The 8,026-nt window shown below is 43.6% G+C and overlaps 1 non-coding gene across 1 annotated transcript; it reads right to left on the bottom strand.

Annotated features, from left to right (window-relative positions):
* Nucleotides 1-4,807: 4,807 nt before the first annotated feature.
* LOC125577526 lies at nucleotides 4,808-4,914 on the bottom strand. The gene has a single exon (XR_007315934.1). It is a non-coding gene; the product is annotated as a small nucleolar RNA R71 (small nucleolar RNA).
* Between the last annotated feature and the right edge of the window lie 3,112 nt (nucleotides 4,915-8,026).

Here is an 8,026-nt window from a genome sequence, read left to right as displayed (position 1 = left end):
GATCCAAAGACTCGCAGCTTCTGATAGTTAGGAGTTTGACCAAACAGTTTCGCGTAAGGAGACTCATTGCCAAGCACCGGTGTAAGCATCCGGTTAATGAGGTAAACGGACGCAGTGAATGCGTAACTCCAGTAAGTAGTGGGCATCAATGCTTGTCCAAGAAGTGTAAGACCAGTCTCGACAACGTGTCTGTGTTTCCTTTCGGAGATTCCATTCAGTTCAGGAGTGTGTGGAGGGGTCGTTAGGTGAGTAATGCCGTGAGTCGCAAGGAGCTGACATAGAGCAATAAACTCACCTCCATTATCCGAGTACAAGGTGCCAATCTTTTGTTTGAACTTATTTTCCACCAAAGCTTTAAATCTGATGAAGGTGTCAAGAACCTGCGACTTAAGCTTCAGAGGATATAGCCACGTATAGTGTGTGTATAGATCAACAATGACAATATAATACTTGTAGCCATCAATTGATATAACTGGAGAGGACCACACGTCCGTGTACAAGTACTCGAGAGGGTGAGACGACGCAATTGTGTTTGAATAAAACGGCAGCTTATGACTTTTATTGATAGAACAATCCGAACAGAACAAATTATTTGTAGAAGACAACGAGACTGGTAAAGAAAATTTTGAAACAAGAGACTTCAGGACTGGTAACGCTGGGTGTCCAAGACGAGCGTGCCAGGAGAGAAGGTCTGGTTTCTGATTTGGTGAAGCAAACAACGACACTGGAGAAGACAACTGAACCGGCCACTCATATAGTTCATTCTTAGTTCTGCCTTGGAGAAACTGGTCCCCCGTGCTGAGATCCTTCACCTGAAAGTGTGCAGGAAAGAATTCAATTGAAACTCCATTAGTGTTGCACATTTTATAAATCGATATAAGATTTCTCTTAACATTCGGGACATATAACACATCTCTCAGCTTAAGAGAACGATGAGGAGTAGGAAGAAGAGCAGAACCAGTATGTGTTATAGGCAAACCAGTACCATCAGCGATTGCGACCTCTTCTCCACCAGTGTAAGGTTGATGGAGAGCTAGGTTGTTGAGGTCTGTCGTGAGATGGTGAGTAGCTCCGCTGTCAAGGAGCCAGTTGTTGGGGTTTTACATTGCAGCAGAGACCATGTTAGCACGAGGTTGCCATGGAGCATACGAGGACACTGATGACTGGTTCGAGCTTCCTGCGTTTCCATGAAGCTGGAGTTGAGAACAGGTGCGAGCACTATGGCCATGGATGCCACAGATTTGACACCTTCCCTGATATGGGCGTGGTGTGTAGCCTTGATTGTTGTAGTTGTTCCTGCGATTTTTCCAGTTGCCATTGTAAGAGCCCCTGTTAGATCGACCGTGACCACGAGTGTTGTTGTTGTGACCACGAGATGTTGCAACATTAGCCGTAACCGGTACGGACAGGAGGAGCTCAGTCTTCGCAGCAAGCTTGAGCTCGTGTTGAATGAGCTTCTCATGAATTTCCGTAACAGAGGGAGTGGTGTCTCTTCCAGCGATCTGATCCACCACCGTCTTGTAATCTTCAGGGAGTCCCTCGAGAATGAACTCGATCTTGTCTTCATGATCAAGCGGCTTCTCAAGCAATGCCAATTGATCAAAGCGAGTCGTAAGTCCCTGCACATACTCATCTATGGACTTAGTCCCCTTGGTCCATTGTTTGAGCTGTTGACGCAATTGTAGTATGTGACCTCGACTTGGCTTCTCGTTCCACCATAACGGTATCAGAACGTCGTTGGCTGTAAGTGGGTTTTCACAATAAAATATAAAGCTAACGGTGATATTGACAGGTATAAGGCCCGGCTTGTGGTGAAAGGATTTCACCAACAACATGGTTATGATTTCACAGAGACATTTAGTCCAGTTATCAAGTCCACAACGGTGCGATCTGTGTTACATGTTGCCGTCACAAAGGGCTGGAGCCTTCGCCAACTTGACGTCAATAACGCGTTTCTTCAAGGAACGTTGGCAGAAGAGGTATATGTCACCCAACCACCTGGTTTTGTGGATCAGGATCGACCACATTATGTGTGTCGCCTGAAGAAAGCCCTCTATGGGCTCAAGCAAGCTCCCCGGGCGTGGTATCAAGAATTTTGATCTTATCTTCTCACGCAAGGGTTCGTTAATTCCACTGCTGATACCTCACTCTTCACCTTTCATTGTGGGTCAGATGTTATTTATCTCCTCGTATATGTGGATGACATGGTAATCCCTGGCAGCAACAACAAGTTGATTGACCAGTTCATTGCGACTATCTCATCACGGTTCTCTTTGAAAGACCTCGATGAGCTGAGTTATTTTCTGGGTATCGAGGCAACTCGAACCTCCAAGGGCCTGCATTTGATGCAAAAGAAGTATGTCATCGATCTCCTCACCCGCACGAACATGATGGATGCGCGACCGGTTTCCACACCAATGCCTCCAACGCCTAAATTATCTCTCACCTCCGGCACTCCCATGGAGAATCCTAGCGAATATAGAGCCATCCTAGGGAGTCTCCAGTATCTTGCGCTTACCAGACCTGATATTGCATTTCCGGTCAATCGTCTCTCTCAATACATGCAGCAACCGACAGACCTCCACTGGCAAGCTGTCAAGCGCATCCTCCGTTACCTCGCTGGAACCTCTGCGCATGGTATTTTTCTTCGCGCTGACACACCTCTGAAGCTCCACGCCTACTGATATCTTGCATATTTACATTGTTTTATCCATTTATTCATGTGCATTTTCATCATATAGATTAGGACTTAGCCATGTCTAGGTTGCATTTTGCATGCATATGTCTCTATCAGGTATTTGAGTACCACTTGGAGTTTCTGGAGACATTTGGGTGCATTTGGAGCTCAAAAGGAGGTGATTAGAGTGATCTTTGGACGAACACTGCCGGAGCGATCTCTCGGAGCGACGGCATGAGGTCGCTGTGCACCACATCCCGGAGCGACTCATCCAGAGCGACTGCACAAGGTCGCTCGCGTTTTCACGTCTGGAGACACACATTTACACCTCGGAGCGACCTTCCAGAGCGACGTGCTGAAGTCGCTCCCGAAGCTCAGAGCGACCATACCAGAGCGACAGGGAGAAGTCGCTCGCGTTTTCATCACCCGGAGACGCGAGAACGAGCCCGGAGCGACCTCTTGCAGCGACACAGCGAGGTCGCTCCCGAAGCCTGGAGCGACTTGTCGGAGCGACGGGCTGAGGTCGCTCCGTGTTTTGTTTCTGCTCGAACTTGTGATTTCTCAAGGGCATTTTGGTCATTTCATTATGCACGTTTTTATTTTCTAAACCTATGTTTTATTACTCTGTAAGCCACCAGGAGGCAGATTATCTTTTGTTCTTAGAAAAACCACCAAAAACCTTTGGAAAGTGATCTCTTTGAATCAATTGATCAATTTTGTTATTGAAATTCTGTGTTCCTTTATTTCCTGTATTTCTCTACATGATTAATCTGAAATCCAACATGGGTTTAAGAGGGATCATGGAGATTAGTGAGTAATCACCTTTTGAATTCATGGGTTAGGGAGATTAAGGGTGATTAGGTTAGAACTAGGATGTTTTAGTGTAGATCATTCATATTTCCTTGCTAGTAGAGTGAACATAAAGCATCTTCTGAGTTGGCCACTCAATTGTTGATCCTTAGGCATTTCTCACCCGAAAGGTGTTCGATGAAATGCCCGAGACAACTCTCCTAGGCTTTTAGCATGCTCTGCCAAAGACATTTGTTGTTAGAGATGCTAAGATAGCTAATAGACTTGTTAGTAATGATTGCTTTCATATATTCAACCAAAGACATTTGATGTTTGAATTGTGTTTAGTAAATGAACATTCATCTAGACATAGAGTTTGTTTAGGATTGCGTCTAAGCTTAAGGTTAATAGATTGATTGATCGTTTGCCATCTTTAGTTCGAAACTTGATCACCCGAGGTCTAATCCCTATATCCATGAGTTCTCTTTTCCAATAGTTAAGAAAGTATCATTTAGTTATTCCTTTTAATTAGTCATAGTTTAAAAACCCATCTAAATCATTGGTTGCACTTAGATTAAGTGAGTACTTGCATTCTCAGTGCTTTGATATCCCTCATAACTGGTTCGACAATCTTTTATACTACAACATTTGTCTTAGCAGCCTTGAAAACTCCTAACATCAAATTGGCGCCGTTGCCAAATTCTGAGTAGATTTGAACATTGAGATTTAGTCACTTGCTTGAGACTAAGTCATTTTTATTTTCTTTTGTTACTGATTCTCTTTCTTCACCTCCCTTTAATCTACAGGTGTATGAACTTGAGGAGCAGGGGTCCATCAAACCTAGTTCCAATAGCTGCAGACATCAGAGCTTTAGAGAGAGAGTGTGCTAGAAATAGAAGAGAAGAAGAGCAACAGGCTCACTTGCAGAGATTGAGTACTGATATGGGAGACATACCTCAAAACCAACAGCGAGCAGCTCGACCCATTGGCACTTACGACCGCCCCAACATTCATGGTCATAGATTGGGAATCCGAGCACCCGCTGTGGCAGCCAACAACTTTGAGATCAAATCAGGACTCCTCAACGTGATCGAGAACAACAAGTATCATGGCTTGGCTCTAGAGGATCCATTTGATCACTTGGAGAGGTTCGACAGCTACTGTGGGTTGTCAAAAACCAATGGTGTGTCCGAAGATGCCTTAAAGCTCAAGCTATTCCCTTTCTCTTTGGGGCATAAGGCACGTTAGTGGGAGAAGTCTCTACCCAGTGACTCCATCACTACTTGGGATGACTGCAAGAAAGCATTCTTGGAGAAGTTCTTCTCTACTTCAAGAACTGCTAAGCTGAGAAACGAGATTTCCAGCTTTCAACAGAAGAACTTGGAAGGCTTCAGTGAAGCCTGGGAGAGATTCAAGGGCTACCAAGCTCAATGCCCACACCATGGCTTTTCTAAAGAGAGCCTACTGAGCACATTCTACCGTGGTGCTCTTCCTAAGTACAGAGCCAGACTGGATACAGCTAGCAATGGGTTCTTCTTGGGGAGAACTGAGGAGGATGCAGAAGAGCTGGTTGACAACATGGTAAAGAGTGATGCAGTCAACAGTGGAGACCACGACAGAGGCAGTAGAACAGATGATAAGCAGACGAGGAAAGAGATCAAAGCTTTGGAAGACAAGATCGACCTACTAATTGCTGAAAAAGCAACCCAAGAACAGCTGAAGTTTGTTGGTAACTCCAAGCAGGAAGATCCACTTGCTGTCAATGAGGTTGAGGGGGTTGGAAGGTCAAGAGGAGTTGTGTTTCATCAACAACAATGGTAGCTGGTACAAAAAGGAGCCCAACTTTCAGTACAACAACTACCAACAGAAATCCTATCCAAACAACCAACAGAGTGGCTATCCGCCAAGAAACAACCAGCATAGCAGCTATCAGCCTCAGCAAAACCCCTCGTCTGGTTCCTCTGCTCCTCAAGAGAGCAGCACTGATACCTTACTGAAGCAAATCTTGGAGTCTCAGACTAGAAGTGAGAAGCATGTTGGTTATGAGTTGAAGAACCTTCATTCCAAGATTGATGGGAGCTACAATGAGCTCAACAACAAATTCTCACACCTTGCTTCTACAGTCAAGAATTTAGATAATCAGTTTGCTTCCATGAACACTCACCAGAATCGCCAGCAAGGATCTCTACCTGGAAAAATCTGACCAAAATCCCAAGGAGGCCAAAGCTATCACCCTTAGGAGTGGTAAGCAGTTACCTCCTAGAACCCTCACCAAGGATGCTGAGACACTAGGTGAGGAGGTGGCCATCAACATAGATGATGAAGTGGTGATTGTTGATGAGAAGATCAATGACGAGATCTTGGAGAAGATAGTGGAAGCCAAAGGTAAAGGAAAGGTTGGAGAGGAGAAGAAGACAGTTAAGGATGGTGAAGTTGTTACTCCAGCAAGTGAAAGTTCTTTTGTTCCTCCTCCCTATGAACCCAAACTTCCATTCCCTGGTAGATTCAAGAAGCAGCTGCTAGAGAAATACAAAGCTCTGTTTGAGAAGCAAATGAGTGAAGCTCAGGTTGCAATGCCCATCATCGATGCTTTCATGTTGATTCCTCAATACAACAATTTCCTGAAAGATGTTGTAGCTGCAAAGAAGAAGGAGATGGAAGGCATGATGATTCTTACCCATGAGTGCAATGCCATCATCCAGAGGCTTGATGTTCCAGAGAAATTAGAGGATCCAGGAAGCTTCACACTACCTTGTGCTCTTGGACCTATGGTATTTGAGAAAAGTCTCTGCGATTTGGGAGCTAGTGTCAGCTTGATGCCTTTGTCTGTTGCAAAGAAGCTTGGATTCACTCAGTACAAGAAGTGTAGACTCTCTCTGGTGTTAGCTGATCGTTCAGTGAAGTATCCTGTGGGCATCTTAGAGGACCTCCCTGTGAAGATTGGAAGGTATGAGATACCTACAGATTTTGTGGTGCTTGAGATGGGTGAGGAGGCTCAAGACCCATTGATTCTAGGAAGGCCATTCTTAGCTACAGCAGGAGCTATTGTTAATGTGAAGGAAGGCACGATTGATCTCCATTTGGGTAAAGAGAACATCCTCCACTTTGACATCAAGAGGAAAATGAGGAAACCAACTGTGTTCGGGCAAGCCTTCTACATTGAAGAGATGGACACCCCTGCTGATGAGCACCTTGAAGAGTTACCACCTGAGGACGACGAGGAGGGAGCATCTCCCTCTACTCATTCCCTATAGAAGGTAACCCACCACACTCCCTTGTATATACCATTTCATTTTTGCATATTAGTCTTCTTTTCGGTATCTCTCTCTACTTGACGACACAGAGACTGTGTAACTCAAGTTTGGGGGAGGTACCAAGTATTTGATCATGTTTGCTTTGATGTTGTTTCATTGAGTCATGCATGGCATACCTATTTGCATAGATAAAAAAAAAAAATCAATCATTTAGTTTGCATCATTTGCATTTTTAGGAGAGTCTAGAGCATATAGGTTGCATTCACTTACATTGGGAGCAATGATTTTGAATGCCTTGTAAAGAACACTACGTTGCACTTGAATAGCTTTTGCACCTCTCAAAAAGACTTGTATGTTTCGAGCCTTGAAAACTCTTCCTGAAACTTGTTGATTGCTGAAACTCAGTCTTTGAAGCCAACTACAACCTTATTAGAAATGAATGAACTTAATGCTTCTTGCTTAGGGTCCCTTGTGTACTGAGTCATGGCTATACACACTTGAGTTGTCACATCTTTTATACCAATCTTTTTTGACAAACTCTAGTGGTAGACCACTCCCAAAACCTTTTCCTCCTTTTAAGCTTTCATTGTTTGATGAGTGAGGCCTTCTTCGGAAAGTCTTACATGCGCATAATGTTGAGAGTATCGGGAACGACAATGCTTGATCTTCATTTTTGCTAGATTGGACACTCTTTTGTCTAGCTATAGGTGGGAGGGTGAGTGTTGTGATCATGATTTGGGAGAAATGAAAAATAAAAAGGATAGACTCTTTGTGCTTAAGTGAATTGATTTTCTGGGATAAGTAGAGAACCTCTAGCTCTAGTTTTGAAAAGTCTTGGCCCCCAACCTTAAAAAAAAAAAAAATATATATATATATATATATATATAAAAAAAAAAAAAAAGAAATCGAAAAAAAAAAAAAGAAAAGAAAGAAAAGGGGGCTAGCAAAGTTGTTAGGAGCTAAGAAATGTTTTGAGGTTGTAGAAAAATCCCTTGTAGATTTCAAAAAGAAAGAGTTAAAGTTCTTAGGATCTATCGGTGAGAGATGTGAGTTGGGTTTGACATTTGGGAATGATTGTGTAATTGTATGTTTGGGAAAAGGGTAGAATAATGGAGATTGAGCATTGTATGCATGAGTTGGTCCCTTTCTTAGATATATTATGTGCAATGTCAAGGCTACTTGTTTTGAGAGTAAATCACCTTAAAGATCGTATGTTTTGAACCTCTTGAACCACTTGAATAAAAGCCTTCCCTTACCCAACCAAGTGACTTGGACCAACGGACCATTTGCAAGAATTCACCTGATG

This window comes from Brassica napus, chromosome A8 (genome assembly GCF_020379485.1).
Source record: "Brassica napus cultivar Da-Ae chromosome A8, Da-Ae, whole genome shotgun sequence".
Taxonomy (NCBI): Eukaryota; Viridiplantae; Streptophyta; class Magnoliopsida; order Brassicales; family Brassicaceae; genus Brassica; species Brassica napus.
Note: the sequence above shows the minus strand (reverse complement) of the source record. Positions and strands in the feature narration are given on the sequence as shown.